The 18927-nt window shown below is 41.5% G+C and overlaps 1 protein-coding gene across 1 annotated transcript in view; it reads right to left on the reverse strand.

Moving 5' to 3' along the window:
* Positions 1 to 16193, reverse strand: part of stac3 (SH3 and cysteine rich domain 3) — a 73276-nt gene extending 57083 nt beyond the window's left edge. Inside the window, exon 1 of the mRNA XM_069940958.1 lies at positions 16055 to 16193. The gene's annotated coding sequence lies outside the window, so the exon portion shown is untranslated. The remainder of the gene's footprint in view (positions 1 to 16054) is intronic.
* Between the last annotated feature and the right edge of the window lie 2734 nt (positions 16194 to 18927).

Here is an 18927-nt window from a genome sequence, read left to right on the forward strand (position 1 = left end):
TAAGGTAAGAGCCACATACGATAAAGTTCAGATGTTTCACAGCCACAAGACATGAAACAAAAAAATTACATTCACGTTTTTACTCTTCCATCCACATTTTGTTAGAACATTTTTATTTAGGGCAGCACGGTTGGTGTAGTGGTTAGCACAATGCTGTCACAGCGCCAGTGATCGGGACCAGGGTCTGAATCCCACGCTGTCTGTATGTTCTCCCCATGTCTGCGTGGGTTCTCCCGGGGAGGTGGGCCTCTGATTTCCTCCCACTGTTCGAAACGTACCGGGGGGGAGGGGGTGGGTGTTGGTTAATGGGGTGTAAATTGGGTGGCACAGACTGGTGGGCCGAATGGTCTGTTACTGTGCTGTATGTCTAAATTTTCAAAAACAATGAATTTTTAAGAAACATATGAAGAAATACATGTATGTAATAATATTTTTTTCATGTCATTTTTAAACTGTTAATTTTTATTATTTTCCATAATCGAAAAGTACACATCCCATGCCCAAGCATGTAATAGCTGAATTTTGTGGAACAAATTTTAGGTAAGGACAGATGGATAGAATTTGGGGGGGGATAACTTTACAGACATTTCCCCTCCACTGTCAGGATGAGTAAATGTCATAAGAAATGACAGGAGATTGAATGGGAGAGAACAAATTGTATAAATCTACAAGCAAAGCAAGTCTTTGGGCCGCTTCCTCACAAGGCAGTAGAAGCTGTTGCTGTATACTTGGCTGTTAATAAGCAAAAGGGTGATGGGATAGATCAGAGGTTGTGTTCAACCATATTACTTGAAGGCCGAGTGCCCTGCTCTTGATTTGTGTGTTGGTGTGAGGGATGATGAACAATCAATTTGAGCCTCAGCTGGATGGCCGAAGGGAATGTTTTCTATTTGATTTAATGAAAGGGGTGGCACGGTTAGCTCAACGCTGTTACAGCAACCGGGACCAGAGTTTGAATCCCACGGTGTCTGTAAGGAGATTGTATGTTCTCCCCATAACTTATATACGGGATGTGTACTATTTGCTTATTGAAAATAATACAAATTAGCAATTTAAAAACAACATAGAATATAGAGTGCTACAGCATGGAAAACAGGCCAGTCAGCCCCTCTAGTCTGGTGCCGACTGACCTGCTCCCATTCCATCAACCCCCCCCAAGCCTCTCCCATCCACGTACCTATCCAATTAATTCCTAAAACACACGATCGAGCCTGCTTTCACCACATCAGATGGCAGCTCATCCCACACTCCCATCATTCTCTGAGTGAAGAACTTCCCCCTAAACCTTTCCCCCATTCAGTACCTCTCGTATTAATCTCCCCCAATCTAAGTGGAAAAAGCCTACTCACATCCAATCTGTCTATACCTCTCAAAATCTTGTAAACCTCTACCAAATCTCCCCTCATTCTTCCTTGCTCCAGGGAATAAAGTCCTAACTTGTTTAATCTTGCCCTGTAACTCAACTCCTGAAGACCTAGTAAATCTTGTCTGCACTCTTTCTGAAGTTAGGTGCCCAGAACTACACACAATACTCCAAATATGGCCTCACCAATATCTTAAACAACTTCGACATAGCATCTCAACTCCTGTACTCAATACATGATTTATAAAGGCTGAGATACCATAAACTTTCTCCACAACCCTGTCCACATGTGACGCCACCTTCAGGGTATAATGTATCTGTATTCTCAGATGTCTCTGCTCCTCCACACTCCTCACTGCCGGACCATTACTGTCTATCTCCTACCTTGGTTCGTCCTTCCAAAATGCATCACCTCACACTTGTCTGCATTAAACTCCATCTGCCATTTTTTTGGCCCCTTCTCCTAGCTGGTCCAGATCCCTCTGCAAGCTTTAAAAATCTTCCTCACTGTCCACAACATCTCCTATCCTTGTGTTGTCAGCAAACTTGCTGATCAATTCACCACATTACTATCCAGACCATAGAAAAATACAACAAACAACAATGGTCCCAACACGGATCCCTGAAGCACACCACTAATCACAGGCCTCCAATCTGAGAAGCAACCACTCACTAACACCCTCTGTTTTCACCCACACAGCCAATTCTGAATCCAGTTTACAACTCCTCTATGTATACCTAGTGTAATAACCTTCCGAATTAACCTCCCATGTGGTACACTGTCAAAGGCTTTACTAAAGTCCACGTAGACAACATCCACAGCCTTTCCTTCATCCCCTTCTTAGTAACCTTCTTGAAGAACTCTACGAGATTTGTTAAACATGGCCTACCATGCACAAAGCCATGCTGACTATCCGTAATCAGCCCATGACCGTCCAAATACCTATATATCCTGTCTCAGAACTCCTTCCAATAATTTACCTACTACTGACATCAGGCTCACCAGCCTATAATTACTTGGTTTAATTTTGAAGTGTTTTTTAAACAATGAGACACCATGAACTACCCTCCAGCACCTCACTTGTGGCCAAGAATGTTTCGAATTTCTCTGCCAAGGTCCCTGCAATTTCTACACTAGTCTCCCTCAAGATCCGAGGGAATATCATGTCTGGCCCAGGTGATTTATCGACCTTTATTCGCTGTAAGGCAGCAATCACCTCTTTCTCCTTAATCTCCATCTATTCCATGACACTTCTGTTTGTTTCCCTTCTTTCCTTATGCACTATCACCACAAGACCACCACCACCCTCCGCCTATTTATGCTGGGAGTCTGGCTCCTGGGGGAGGCCAAAATATGAAAGAAAAGGACCTGCAGCCAATTACTTTGGTAAAATCCTCCCCGACTCCCTTATGGCAAAGCTCCAGGAGATCACTGAAAATAGTGATACACTGCCAGCAATACATCAATAAATATTATTACGTGCATGTATTTCTTAATATGTAAATAAAACCTTAAAAATAAAATGTGAATGCAAGAGTAAAAATTTTTTGAAATATTTATCTCATTTCTTGTGGCTCTCAGATATCTGATGTTTAGGTAAGGAAGTTTGGCCACCCCTGCACTACAATAACCGTGGGGCCCCGTGTTCTCTCTGTCTCTACCCTCCTCATTTGGGAATTGGGCTGCCTGATTAAGAGTGGAACATTTTTGAGATTTGTCATCGCTGATGACGTGCAAAATACCCACTGTATGCTGACATTTCGCGGTGGGACGTGAGGCCACAGAGGCGGGAGTGGAATTAGAGCAGCTGTTTCTCTCCAACACTAGCAGGGCAGAGACAGGTGATATCACTATAAATAGATAAACTGCTTTGGGAATCGGACACTCCACTCCAGTATGGCACCTCCTAGCTCAGGATCAGAATCAGAATTTATCACCGGGAACAAGTCACGGAATTCATCATTTTGAGGCTGCGTCAGAGGGCAAACGTTCATATAAACTTCCTTCCAACAATAAATAAAACTAGTGGACGAAAAGTCAAAGTCAAGCCGTGTCTTTGCTTCATTGATCGTTCAAAGAAGCTGTCCTTGTGCCGCTGAGTGCTCATTTTCAGGCTCCTGTACCTTTTTCCCCAATGGCAGCAGAGTGAAGAGGGCATGGCCTGGGGGGTGGGGGTCCTTGAGGATAGAGGCTGCTTTTTTAAGATTCTGCCACTTGCAGATGTCCTCAATGGAGTGAAGTCTGTGCCTGTGATGTCCCAGGCCAAGTGAACAACCCTCTGGAGTTTTTTCCTTGTCCTGAGAGTTGACACCTCTGTACCATGCAGTGGTCTTCATGGTACACCTCCCTTGCAGTGATTGGAACTGGCTGACAGGACCTTAGATCTGTCCAGCATCTTACTGCACTATATAATGCTGCAGCAATACCAGACCCCACTTGGAATATCCACTTCAGTTCTGGTCACCTCATTACAGGAAGGATGTGGATGCTATGGAGACACTCGGTAGCAGAGAGGGTCAAGAACTTCAAATTTGCTGTGTGTGAACATCTCTGAAGATCTACCTCGGAGCCTCCACGTCAATGCAATCATGAAGAAGGCTCGCCACCTGCTATATTTGTGAGGTGTTTGAGGAGATTCGGTATGTCACCAAAGACTTTCAAAATCCTCTGCAGATGTACCATGAAGAGCATCCTGGCTGGTTACATCACTGTCTGGTATGGAGGTGTCAATGCTCAGGACAAGAAAAAACTCCAGAGGGTTGTTAACTCGGCCTGGGTCATCACAGGCACTAGACTTCACTCCATCGAGGACATCTACATGAGGAGGTGTCTTAAGAAAGTGACCTCTATCCTCAAGGACCCCACCCCCCCCCTCAGGCAATCAGGAAAAAGGTACAGGAGCCTGAAGACGAGCACTCAATGGCACAAGGGTAGCTTCTACCCCCTGCCATCAGATTCCTGAATGATCAATGAACCAAAGACACTGCCTCACTTGGATTTTTCGTGCACTAGTTTTACTTATTGTTGGAAGGTGGTTTATATGAACATTTGCCTTGTGATGCTGCACAAAATGACGAATTTCATGATTTGCTCATGACAATAACTTCTGATTCTGAAGGCGCAGAGTTATAAAGACATGGCCTGGATTGGACACATCACCTCATGAGGAGAGGTATTTTCTCCTTGGAGTAATCGAGGATGAGGGATGAACTGATAGAGGTGTACGAGATGATGAGACACATTGATCCTACGGTTGGCCAGAGGCTTTTTCCCCGGGATTGAAATGGCTAACGCGAGGGAGTGTCATTTTAAGGTGCTTCAGAGTTAATAAAGGGGGGGGATGCTCTTCACACAGAGAGGGATGAGTACATGGAATGTGCTGCTGGTAACGGTGGTGGAGGCAGGGACAAGAGGATCATTTAGAAGACTTTTAGACAGGTGGATGGAGCAGAGGCAAATGGAGGATTATGCAGTGGGGAAATTCTCGGCAGTGGTTAGAGTGGGTTATTGGGTTGTTACCACACAGCGGGCCGAAGGGCCTGTACTGTGCTGTAGGTTTCTATATTCTATCTATAAGGCAGTCAGAAGTGAAGTGGAACACCCTGCACTTAACCCAGCAACCCGCAAGAAGCCTGCCACCATCCAGGACAAAGCAGCCCACTTCATCGACCCTCCCCCCCAACCTTCATCAACCACCTCAAGGCCTGACCCCACCTGACTGTTCTTCCCACTCATTGCATTTTCCCCAGAGAAATTATCCCAGTTTTACCACGAGGAATTGCCACTGTTGCACTGTGATCTTCAGACCTAAAGACCTAGGAGCAGAAACAGGATATTCAGCCCATCAATTCTTCCCTGTCATTCAATCATGAGCTGATCCACTCAGCCCCACTGCCCAGCCTCCCCACCCCGATAACCTTTGATGCCCTGGCTAATCAGGAACCTGTCAACCGCTGCCTTAAATACACCCAATGATTTGGTCTCCACGACTGCCTGCGACAACAGATTCACCACCCTGCGGCTGAAGAAGTTCCTCCGCATCTCTGATCTAAGCAAGCGCCCGCCAATCCTGAACTTCTGTGCTCTTGTCCTAGACTCTCCCACTGTGGGAAACAACCTTTCTAAATCTACTCTTCCCATGCCTTTCGACATTCAAAATGTTTCAATGAGATCCCCCTTCATTCTCCCAAATTCCATCGAGTACAGGCGAAGAGCTCTCAAATGCTCCTCATATGGTAACCCTTTCATTCCCACAATTATCCTAGTAAACCTCCTTGGAACCCTCTCCAACGTCAGCATGTCTTTTCTTAAATGTGGAGGCAAAACTGCTTACAGTACTCAAAGTGAGGTCTCACCAGTGCCTTATAAAGCCTCGATGTCACATCCCTGCTCTTCTATTCCTCTTGAAATGAACACCAGTATTGCATTCACCCCTCTTCACTACCAACTCAACCTGCAGGTTTACCTTCAGCCGATCCTGCACGAGGATTCCCAGGTCCCTTTGCATCTGGGTATTTTTAATTTTCTCCCCATTGTGAAAATAGTCTGCCTATTAATTATTTTTTCCTACCAAAGAACACAATACCTTTTGATCTGTGGGTGTGATTGGGCTTGTGGTCCAAAGACCTCATTCAAAACAGAACCCGGAATTTAAATCTGCCACGACAGTTGTGGAACTCAAACTGAGCAAACAATCGGGAGCTGTGAATGGAAGTGAGCCTAGTGCATTCAGGCGGCATCTAGAGAAAGCAGCCTCTATCTTTTTTTTAAAATTTTTTTAAAAAGTTTTTATTTTTGACACTATAAACCACATTGATCAAGATATATACATTTTCCTTTTCAAATATATACAGTGTTGTTTTCTCCCCCCCCCATCCCTCTTCCCCTCCCTCCCTACCTCCCCTCCCATTCATTTAAAGTTCAGAATCTAAGATACATTAAACCCGTCAAACAATGTTGTCACTCAATAAAAACAAACAAGAATTTCAACTGAGTCAATTCTTTTCATTCCCTTCTCCTTCTGTCATTTTAGGTGGTAGATGTCCCCGGTAGGTTTTCTCTATTGTGTTTCATGTATGGCTCCCATATTTGTTCAAATATTGTAATATTATTTCTTAAATTATATGTTATTTTTTCTAATGCAATACATTTATTCATTTCTATATACCATTGTTGTATTCTCAAGTTATCTTCTAATTTCCAGGCTGACATAATACATTTTTTTGCTACAGCTAGGGCTATCCTAACAAATCTTTTTTGTGCTCCATCCAAATCAAGTCCAAATTCTTTGTTTTTTATGTTACTTAGGAGGAAGATCTCTGGGTTTTCTGGTATATTGCTTTTTGTGATTTTATTTAATATCTGGTTTAGATCTTCCCAAAATTTTTTCACTTTCTCACATGTCCAGATTGCATGAATTGTTGTTCCCATTTCCTTTTTACAGCGAAAACATCTGTCAGATACTGTTGGGTCCCATTTATTTAACTTTTGAGGTGTAATATATAGCCTGTGTATCCAGTTATATTGTATCATATGTAACCTCGTATTTATTGTATTTCTCATAGTTCCTGAGCATAACTTCTCCCATGTTTTCTTCATTATCTTTATGTTTAGATCTTGTTCCCATTTTTGTTTAGTTTTACCATTTGTTTCCTCGTTCTGCTTTTATTGCAGTTTAATATACATGTTTGTTATAAATTTTTTGATTATCATTGTGTCTGTAATCACATATTCAAAATTACTTCCCTCTGGTAACCTCAGACTGCTTCCCAATTTGTCCTTCAAGTAGGATTTCAGTTGGTAGTATGCCAACACTGTATCGTGAGTTATATTATATTTATCCTTCATTTGTTCAAAGGATAATAATTTATTTCCTGAAAAGCAATTTTCTATTCTTTTGATCCCTTTTTTCTCCCATTCTCTAAAGGAAAGGTTATCTATTGTAAAAGGGATTAGCTGATTTTGCGTCAGTATTAGTTTTGGTAGTTGGTAATTTGTTTTATTTCTTTCTACATGAATCTTCTTCCAAATATTGAGCAGATGATTTAATACTGGAGAATTCCTACATTGTACCAATTTTTCATCCCATTTATATAATATATGTTCGGGTATCTTCTCCCCTATTTTATCTAGTTCTAATCTAGTCCAATCTGGCTTTTCCCTTGTTTGATAAAAATCTGATAGGTATCTTAATTGTGCGGCTCTATAATAATTTTTAAAGTTTGGCAGTTGTAAGCCTCCTTGTTTATATCATTCTGTTAATTTATCTAGTGCTATCCTCGGTTTCCCCCCTTTCCATTAAAATTTCCTTATTATTTTCTTTAACTCCTTGAAGAATTTCTCCGTCAAGTGTATTGGCAATGCCTGAAATAGGTATTGTATCCTTGGGAAAATGTTCATTTTAATACAGTTTATCCTTCCTATTAGTGTTAGTGGTAAGTCTTTCCAATGCTCTAAGTCGTCCTGTAATTTTTTCATTAGTGGATAATAATTGAGTTTATATATATGGCCAAGGTTTTTACTTATTTGTGTACCTAGGTATCGTATTGCTTGCATTTGCCATCTGAATGGTGATTCTTTCTTAAATTTTGAGAAATCCACATTATTCATTGGCATTGTTTCACTTTTATTTGCGTTAATCTTGTATCCCGACACTTCTCCATATTCCTTCAATTTCTTATGTAATTATTTTATTGATATTTCTGGTTCTGTTAAGTATACTATAACGTCATCTGCAAATAAACTGATTTTATATTCCTTGTCTTTTATTTTTATCCCTTTTATTTTATTTTCTGTTCTTATCAGTTCTGCTAGTGGTTCTATGGCTTATGCGAACAATAAGGGCGATAGTGGGCATCCCTGCCTGGTTGATCTCCTTAATTTAAATTGTTTTGATATATATCCATTTACTGTCACTTTCACCAATGGCCCCTTATATAATGCTTTAATCCAATTAATATATTTCTCTGGTAAACTGAATTTTTGTAGTACTTTGAATAAATAATTCCATTCTATTCTGTCAAAGGCCTTCTCTGCGTCTAAAGCCACTGCTACTGTTGGAGCTTTATTTCCTTCTACTGCATGAATTAAGTTAATAAATTTACAAATATTGTCTGTTGTTCATCTTTTTTTAATAAATCCAGTTTGGTCTAGATTTACTATTTTTGGTACATAGTCAGCTAATCTGTTTGCTAATAGTTTAGCTATTATCTTATAATCTGTGTTAAGTAAAGGTATTGGTCTATATGACGCTGGTGCGAGTGGATCTTTCCCTGTCTTTGGTATTACTGTAATTATTGCTGTTTTGCATGAGTCTGGTAAGCTTTGTGTTTTATCAATCTGGTTGATTACTTCCAGGAGGGGAGGAATTAATAAATATTTAAATGTTTTATAGAATTCTATTGGGAATCCATCCTCTCCTGGTGTTTTATTATTCGGTAGTTTTTTTATTATCTCTTGTATTTCTACTATTTCAAATGGATCTGTTAATTTATTTTGTTCCTCTATTTGTAATTTTGGTAGTTCAATTTTAGTTAAAAATTCATCTATTTTGTCTTCTTTCCCTTCGTTTTCAGTTTGGTATAATTGTTCGTAGAATTCTCTGAAGTTTTCATTAATCTCCGTTGGATTATATGTGATTTGTTTGTCTTCTTTCCTTGATGCCAATACCATTTTCTTAGTTTGTTCTGTCTTAAGCTGCCATGCTAGAATTTTGTGCGTTTTTTCTCCTAGTTCATAATATTTCTGTTTTGTCTTCATTATGTTCTTCTCCACCTTATATGTTTGTAGTGTTTCATATTTTACTTTTTTATCTGCCAATTCTCTTCTTTTAGTTGTGTCTTCCTTCATTGCTAATTCTTTTTCTATATTTGCTATTTCCCTTTCCAACTGCTCTGTTTCCTGATTGTAGTCCTTCTTCATCTTGGTTACATAACTTATTATTTGCCCTCTGATGAACGCTTTCATTGCATCCCATAGTATAAACTTATCTTTCACTGATTCCGTATTTATTTCAAAGTACATTTTAATTTGTCTTTCAATTAATTCTCTAAAATCCTGCCTTTTAAGCAGCATGGAGTTTAATCTCCATCTACACATTCTTGGAGGGATGTCCTCTAACTCTATTGTCAATATCAGGGGTGAGTGGTCCAATAATATTCTAGCTTTATATTCTGTTTTTCTAACTCTGTCTTGCATGCGAGCTGATAACAGGAATAGGTCTATTCTTGAGTATGTTTTATGTCTACCCGAATAATATGAATATTCCTTTTCCTTTGGGTGTTGTTTCCTCCATATATCCAAAAGTTGCATTTCTTGCATCGATTTAATTATAAATTTGGTTACTTTGTTCTTTCTGTTAATTTTTTTTCCCAGTTTTATCCATGTTTGAATCCAAATTAAGGTTGAAATCCCCTCCTATTAGTATGTTCCCTTGTGTGTCTGCTATCTTTAAAAAAATATCTTGCATAAATTTTTGATCTTCTTCGTTAGGTGAATATACATTGAGTAAATTCCAAAACTCCCAATATATTTGACATTTTATCAATATATATCTCCCTGCTGGATCTATTATTTCCTCTTCTATTTTAATTGGTACATTTTTACTGATTAATATAGCTACTCCTCTAGCTTTTGAATTATACGACGCTGCTGTTACATGTCCTATCCAATCTCTCTTTAATTTCTTGTGCTCCATTTCAGTTAAGTGTGTTTCTTGCACGAATGCTATATCAATTTTTTTTCAGTAAATTTAGCAGTTTCTTCCTTTTGATTTGGTTATGTATTCCGTTAATATTTAAAGTCATATAGTTCAACATAGCCATTTCATACTTTGTTTATCTTTCCTTTCCGTTTCCTCATCATCACTTTTCCTTCTTATCCATTTCAGCTTTCTTGTTTTGAACACTTTATAAGACAACATTTCTAAAACATCAAACATTCATTAAAATTTCTTTAACCCCTCCCCTTCCTGAGTTGCCCTTTATCCCTTGTCGGGCAACCACATCTCCCCTCTCCATTTGGATTTGCGAATTCACTCGCAAGCGTCAACTGATTTTGCAGTGACTGTAACTCCTCCCCACCCAGCCCCCCCAGAAAAGATTCCAATTTTCATATACAACAAAGGTCACTCTCTTAATTCCCTCCTTACTTCCTCTCTTCCCTTTCTTTCCCTTATTAATTCTTATCTATACTCTATATATTTTCCTTTAAATACGCATACACTCAAGTACACACATATATACATACACACACACATATATAAATATATCCATATATATATATACTCATATACACACATACATATAGTTTGTGGTCATTTTTGCTCTCTATACATGTCTTCATCTCTCTGTCTGTCTTGTAGTTGTTCTGCAAATTTTTGTGCTTCCTCTGGATTTGAGAATAGTCTGTTTTGCTGCCCTGGAATAACTATTTTAAGTACCGCTGGGTACTTTACCATAAATTTATATCCTTTTTTCCATAGGATCGCTTTTGCTGTATTAAACTCCTTTCTCTTCTTCAGGAGTTCAAAACTTATGTCTGGATAGAAAAAATTTTTTTGACCTTTGTATTCCAGTGGCTTTTTGTCTTCTCTTATTTTCTTCATTGCTTTCTCCAATATATTTTCTCTCGTTGTATATCTTAGGAATTTTACTAAAATGGATCTTGGTTTTTGTTGTGGCTGTGGTTTAGGGGCTAATGTCCATTTCTTCCTGTAATTCTGGTCTTCCTAGGACCCTGGGGATCCAATCTTTTATAAATTCTCTCATATTCTTGCCTTCTTCACCTTCCTTAAGGCCCACTATCTTTATATTATTTCTTCTATTATAATTTTCCATTATATTCATCTTCTGAGCTAACAGCTCTTGTGTCTCTTCAACTTTTTTTATTAGATTCTTCTAATTTCTATTTTAAGCCCTCTACTTCCATTTCTACGGCTGTTTCTCGTTCTTCCACCTTGTCCACTCTTTTTCCTATATCTGACATGACCATCTCTAATCTATTCATTTTTTCTTCTGTACTTTTAATTCTTCTTTTTATTTCACTAAATTCTTGTGATTGCCATTCTTTTACTGATTCTATATATTCTTTTTAAAAATATATATCCATTGTCTTGCCTTTCCCTTCTTCTTCCATTTCTCTGTGTTCTTCTTCTTCTTCTTCTTCCTCTGGGTTGGTCATCTGTTGTTTCCTTGATTTCTTTTTACTCTCCTCTTTCTTGTTCTCATTGTTTTCTATGTTCTCTTCTTGCTGCTGTGCTGTGGCTGTCATTCTCAGCTGTGGAGATCGACTCCTCAGCTGGTCCCCCCTCCCGTCAGTGTTTTTTTTGTCTTCCGCATCGTGCATGCGCGACTCCTCGCGCATGCGCGTTTGCGCACTTTTGCTTAGCTCCGCGAGCCATTTTTGTAGTCCCGAGCTCAGGACTTCGACTGACCTGAGGGAGCGGGCTTCTCTCTCCACAGCGGGCCTCCTCGGACAGGTAAGGCCTTCACCTTCTTCTTCCGATGTCTTTTCTTCTTCTCTTTTTCCCATTGCTTTCGACTTTTCTTTCTTCGCTGCCATTTTCTTCCCACCTTTACTTTCACTTTATTTTAATTTTTGTGTTTGTGCCTTTGTGTTTTCTGTGTTTTTTAAAAACTTTTCCGGAGAGGGCTGGAGTTCCCTGATCGGCCACTACTCCATCACGTGACTCCTCCGCAGCCTCTATCTTCAAGGAGTCCCACCACCTATGCCATGCCCTCTGTTTGCTACCATCGGGGGATGGGGGGGAGGTACAGGAGCTTGAAGACAAGCACTCAGGAGCATAAGGACAGCTTAGTGACAGCCGCGTCAGCAACAATGATGAGTCGCTCTACAGAGAAGAGGTGGAAGATCTCGTGAACTGGTGCGAGAGTAACAACCTGTGTCTCAATGTGGACAAGATGAAGGAGATGAATGTGGACTTCAAGAGGATCAGGAATGACCACCCTCCACTACATATCAGCAACTCTGTAGTACAGAGAGAGAGAGAGAGAGAGAGAGAGAGAGAGAGATGGAGTTCACTGAATTAGTGACCTTTCATGGACATACAGCATCTCCTCACTTGTCAGGAAGGTGCATCAGTGACTGGACTTCCTGAGAAGATTGAAGCGGGAAAGGCTACCGGCCACCATTGTGTCAGCCTCCTATCGAGACTGTCCTGGCCGGCTGCATCACAGTGTGGTATGGTTACTGCAGAGAAATGGATCAGAGGCCAATCTATAGGACCATAAGAGTGGCAGAGAGGATCACTGGCGGTGCAGGTTAGTGCAATGCTGTTGCAGCGCCAGCTATTGGGACCGGGGATCAAATCCCACGCTGCCTGTGAGGAGTTTGTGCGTTCTCCTCGTGTCTGCGTGGGTTTTCCCCAGAGGCTCTGATTTCCTCCCACCGTTTGAAACCTACCAGGGGTGTAGGTTAATTTGGTGTAAATTGGGCTTCATGGGTTCTTGGACCGGAAGGGGCTGTTACCATGCTGTTCCAATAAAAATACACCTTTTTACTCTTACATGGTTTATAATTGTTTTATTTAAATATTTTTTAAAATACATTTACATAATATGTATGTAGTTTTTAAACTGCTAATATGTATTCAAACCATAGAAATGTTATAGCACAGGAAAACAGGTCTGTGCCAACCAATAAAACTAGCTAGTCCCACTGATCTGCTCTTATTCCACAACCCTCCAGACTTCTCCCATTCGTGTACTTATCCAATTTATTTTTAAAACTCAAGATTGATTCTGCATTCACTACATCAGGCGGTAGCTCATTCCACTCTCCTGCCGCTCTCTGAGTGAAAAACCTTCCCCTAATGTTCCTCTTCTACCTCTCCCCTTTCAGCCTAAAGTGGTGACATCTCCCCCAATCTAAACCTCTTATAAACCTCGATTAAGCCTCCCCTCATTCTTCTTTGTTCCAAGGAGTGTAGTCCTAACCTGTTTAATCTTTCCCAGTCACTCAACTCCTGAAGACCAGGCAAGATAAGGTACACATTAAGTGTGTAATAGTTGAATTTTGTGGACCAAATTTAGGGTAACATTTAGGGGGTTAACTATTACAGGTATTCTACTGTTGACAGCGGTAAGACTATATGTTCTTCGCAGGGGTGCAGTGCTGCCGGAGTTCACAGGAGCACGACGGCACCTCAGGGAGCAGCTCCGGCACCTCAAGGGGGCAGCTCTGGAAGTTCAAGGGGCAGTTCCAGCACCTGCTTGTCACCGATTTTGTTGAGCTCCTGCACCTAAAAAATTAGCACTGTGCTCCTGGTCCTTCGGGGCATTGGGGAGCTCCAATCGGCAGGCGAGTGGTGGGACAGAGTGGTAAGTCAACGGTCAGGGCGTCAGGAGCTCCATTAGGTGGGTGGATGGCTGGGAACGGGTGGTAAGTCTGTGGGTTGGGAGCTCCGATGGATGGGCAGGTGGCAGGATGGGTGGTAAGCATTAGCATCACTGGGGGGGCGGGGGAGGGGGTGCAGGGTGTTGCAAACCACACCAGATGACATTACCAGAGTGGGTGACACCAAAATGACTGTCCATAAATTTTTTTGTGCAGTTTTTCAGCAGAAATTTATTTATTTTTTAAATAAAAATATCCCTGTAGTTAGTTATAAAGCAAAAACATTCTTTGTAAGCCCAGCTTGCATGTACCAATACCCCTTCAGGTCTAATTTGCTTTTTGAACTTTCTCATGCGCTCCGGTTGGAGTTGTTGGATCACGGGGTTTCGTCTGCCAGTCAAAACAAGCAAGCCCTGTTGTTTTCGTTGCTGCTAGTGTTTTTCTAGTCGCTGCTTTTGTCAATTTTTCTGGTGTTTTAGCTACAATATTGTGGTCATTAGTATTTGTGAACCTAGATCAATAACTTTTTTTGAGACTCAAAGGAGTCTTAAAGGAGAGAAATCAAAAAAAGGCTTCAGCTCAGTGACTAATAATGTGGTGATTCAATTATCAATTGAAAGTGAATTGGTGAAAGGCATTGATTTCGATGAAGTGATTCACAAGTTCGTAGATTTGAAGGCTCGGAAAGTTCGGAATGAGTCGCGAAGTTCACTCAGGGCTGAGATGCTTGTGTATTTATTCCTGTGAATTTTCATGGTTTTATTTCATTTATGAATATGTTTCCTCGTACATTTAGCTACAACTTCGACATTATTTGGGCCATTATTGATTATACAAACGTAATATATTAATGAGTCTCGTGTAACAATCAAAATCTAACTTTAAAATCAACATGATTTTGATGTAGTTCTTAAACGTGTTTCAATTCTAACCGAATTTTCACTTTCACCACATGAGACCAGTAAATGGATTTAAGGCCGTGTGTCTGATATTGGAGTTTAAAGGCGCAATTTTAATGTTGCTCGTTGTGTCTCTCCCCGCCAGATGTGGAGGGCACTGACCGTTCGAATCGGGAGCTCGGGTCACCGAGATGGGTTGGACTGGACTCTGTGGGGGCTAGGGGCGAATCTGCGGGCACTCGGGTGGGGGTGGGGGAGGGACTCTCTTTTGCTTCTCTCTGACTGTAAGAGGCTCTCAGGGCAATTGCTGCCGGTAGCAAATCTGTCTACCTTGCAGCAGGCAAAGAGAAATTTCATGTAACATGACACTGTTTCATTACCATGAGAATAACTTGAATCTCCTATTGCCCTTAAATTAAGCGATATTACGGGGATTACAAGTGACCAGTAACATTCGTGCATAAAACGTCATTAAGGATTCTGCATGGGGTGGAGGTCCACGGCGGGGCGAGCACCAGCTCTTACCATTCCCGGCTCAGCCAGCGTCTTTCCCCCGAGCTGCACATCATGTCAAAGAGCCACATGCGGTTGGCGAGCAGCGCTTTGGCCACCCCACCCCTTTGACCCGACGCGCAGTGAAGCCCCCTCCCACCACGGCCACCCCGAATCAACGCGCTTGAATTGCCCCACGTCGCGAAACCCGGGCTCCCGCTGTTGCTTCCCCACTCATTGCCCGCGCCAAGCCGAACCGAACGCGGCTCCCGACCGACCTCGGCTTATGCTTCCGAGCGCAGAGCGAAGCCTCCGTCCCCTCTCGCAAACCCGAAACGTTCGCCTTGGAACCTTTTTTTTAAACCCCCCCCCACCCCCCCCACCTCGAGCTTTCGCCCCCTGAGAAAGACAGCGACCAACTTCCTCCGCAGATATAACGTTTGCTTTTAAAAGTTGGGCTTTAATCAGATACATGAAAAGAAAGTTTTAAACTTTCAATAGGCGGTCGATGCAGAGCGGGGTCGGGAGGCTGCGCATTTTCTCCAGATTACCATTTTTTCCTAATGCTCGTAGTAGAAAGAAAAAATTTATCCCCTACTAAAAGCCCGAATAGCGTCCCACCACACAATAAGACGAGAAGTCTCTCCCACAGTATTTTCTTTCTCCAAAAACTTTAAAAATTCCTCATCAGATAGCAAACGTTGTACTGAAAACGCCAGGGTCTATTTACTTGTGGAACACCAGGAAAGTTTAAAGATAGTAACACGAGAGCGTGGTCTATTTTTGCATCACAAGAACATTTGACGGTCGATTAAAAAGAAGTCAATCAGTGAATATGTACAGATGGGTGGGCGAATATTCCGAGTCAACTGGATGAGACACGCGACAAACTTTCCAACGCGGCGCGGATTTCAGGGGCAATTCCCCAGAGCCAAGATTACCCACCTTGCCAATGCTCACGGAACTGGACGAAGAGGTGCCGGATGGATCAGTTCCGTGGGCCGCCTTCTGGGATCCCACTCCTGGAGCGGCAGGGCGGCGAGTGCGCGGGCCGGGGGAGCAGGGCGAAGTGAGGCGTGGCTGCTCCAGCGGGGGCTCTGGGGGATGGCGTGCACACCTCGAGCTGACTGGGGGTGGTAATTGGAGCCGCTCTCTCGCCTCGTCCACTCGCAGCGCCGAGCGGGAATGGACTTTGGCACTCGGCACCAACCGCTGGTGTCTGGTTCCCCGCAATCGGGTCGCTGATGCCCCGCAGTCCCGGGCTGGGTCTTCCCGAGGTGGAAGCTATGTGTCCACAGAGAAGGGGGTCGACAACGTTCCGGCAGTGGACCTCCACACACGGTTATGTCCATCTATCACACACCCCCGCCCACACACATCTCCATACTCACCTCTACATTTACACACCCCTCCACACTCACCTCTACATTCACACACCCTTCCACACACACACACAAACACCCCTCCATATACATACACACCTCTACACCCATACACTCCAACACGCACCCCTCCCCCCACGCACACCTCCCCCCAAGCACCCCTCTCCCCACGCACCCCTCTCCGCTCCCTCACACACACACTCATGCAAACACACACAATCACTCTTTTTACAATATTTTTATTGGTATTTAAAGTATAAACAATTGAACAGAACAATTATACAATGTGCAACAAAATTAGGAAAAAAATTACAAACATGGCCATAATTTAAAAATCCAGAGAACATTCTTAGTAATAAAGCATAACAACAAAAAAAATCAACACAAGAAAAAGAAAGAAAAATTAAAATTTCAAAACCCCCTTCCTCTGAGCAAGGTTTCAAGTTGACATGTATGATTGAAGTGAAACCTCCTTGGTGAGGGATCACACGGCACCAAGATTCCTTAAATCATCACGTTACCGTCATCGTCCATAAATGGGCCGTGCCTTTTGGAATTTAACATTTGAATCCTTGAGAGCATATCTAACTTTTTTTCTAGAGTTAAACAAGCCATAATATCCCTTAGCCATTGTGCATGTGTAGGTGGAGTAATATTTTTCCATTTAATCGGAATTGCATGGCTGGCTAACAATGATATAAAAGATAAAACTCGGCTCGGAATGGAGGTCAGTATACATGGTCCTCTTGAGATATTCCAAAAAGATCAAATAAAGGGCAAAGCTCCAATTTTAAATTTAAAATCACCCATATGTTTGAAATACATCCTTCCAACATTTTTCTAAGAATATATGGATTAAAGACGCATCACCTGTTTTACATTTGTCATATCCGAATAAAAACGAGACAATTTAACTTTAGACATATGTGCTCTATGGACCACTTTAAATTGCAGCAAAAATATGCCATGCACAAAAGGAAGTTGTGTTCATTAAATTAAAGCTAGAATCCCAAATCTCAGTGGAGAACGAAACGTTCAAACCCTGCTCCTTCAGCTAAGGAGGCTTGTCTTAAATTAACCACTTTGTCATAGGTAAGAGATATTAAGCCATTAGGAGGTTGTAGTTTGAAAAATGCATCGATTGCAGGAAATTCAGAAATCTGAGATTGAACAAAAGGTCTAATTTGTAAATATCTGAAAAAATAAATTTAGGCAAGTTAATTTTACCACCAATTATTCAAAAAAATGCAAAATCATCGTCAGTAAAAATGTCTTTAAAACGTTCAGTACCCAATCTGTACCAGTCATTACAGACAGAGACTTGCAGAGGATTGAAAAAGGTGATTGGATACAAGGCTGGCAAAAGAAATCCACAAAAAAAAAAACACCTAAATTGTGCCCACATTCTCAAACTTTGTTTAATTATCGGATTATCAGTTAATTTATATAGAGAAAAAGATAGAGGACCCCAGAATTGCCAACATGGAAGTATTCTTAACAAAGTTTAGTTCCATTTCTACCCATGTGCAGCACTCAACTCGATTATCAAATTGTAGCAAAAGGATCCAGTAATAAAATCTAAAATCAGAAAATGCCAATCCCCCACTCCTTTTGGCTTTCTAAAGGTGAACTCTACTTAAGTGGGGGCATTTTTCTTGCCATGTATGAGAAGGTAAAAGCGAATCATGTGAATCAAAAAAATATTTAAGAATGAAAATTGGTATGGATTGGAAAAGATACAAACTTTACTTGAAATGTTCAGTTTAACAGAATTAATTTGAAACAGTCATAGAAATAGATAAAGGTGACCATATCATTAACAGCAATTTTACATGATTAAATAAAATAGGTTTTCCTTAAAAAGGTGTTTATAACTCCTAGTAATTGTAATATGCTAATCTTTGAGAGGTTTTTCAGTTGGTTATTTTTTCAGACTCTTTTGTGTAGTCTTCCAAAGGCTCTATTTGCCTTGGCAAGTCTCGTTGTCGATCCTTGCATCCGATGAAATGGTGCAGCCGAGATAGGTAAACTGGTTGACCATTTTGAGTTTTGTGTGCCCGATGGAGATGTGGTGGGGGCTGGTAGTCATGGTGGGGAGCGGGCAGCAACCTCCTTTGAAGAAGACCGCAGAGCCCACCTCACTGACAAAAGACAAAGGAGGAAAAACCCAACACCCAACCCCAACCAACCAATTTTCCCTTGCAACCGTGTCTGCCTGTCCCGCATCGGACTTGTCAGCCACAAACGAGCCTGCAGCTGACGTGGACATTACCTTTCCATAAATCTTCGTCCACGAAGCCAAGCCAAAGAAAAGAAAGAATTGTAATATCAAGATAAGTAAATTGGTCCTTCACAATCTTAAAAGAAAAATCAAACCACCTTGGTGTAGGACCATTTAAAGGTTAAAGTTCACACCTCCATACACACACATGCATG

Source organism: Narcine bancroftii, chromosome 5, assembly GCF_036971445.1.
Source record: "Narcine bancroftii isolate sNarBan1 chromosome 5, sNarBan1.hap1, whole genome shotgun sequence".
NCBI classification, from domain to species: Eukaryota; Metazoa; Chordata; class Chondrichthyes; order Torpediniformes; family Narcinidae; genus Narcine; species Narcine bancroftii.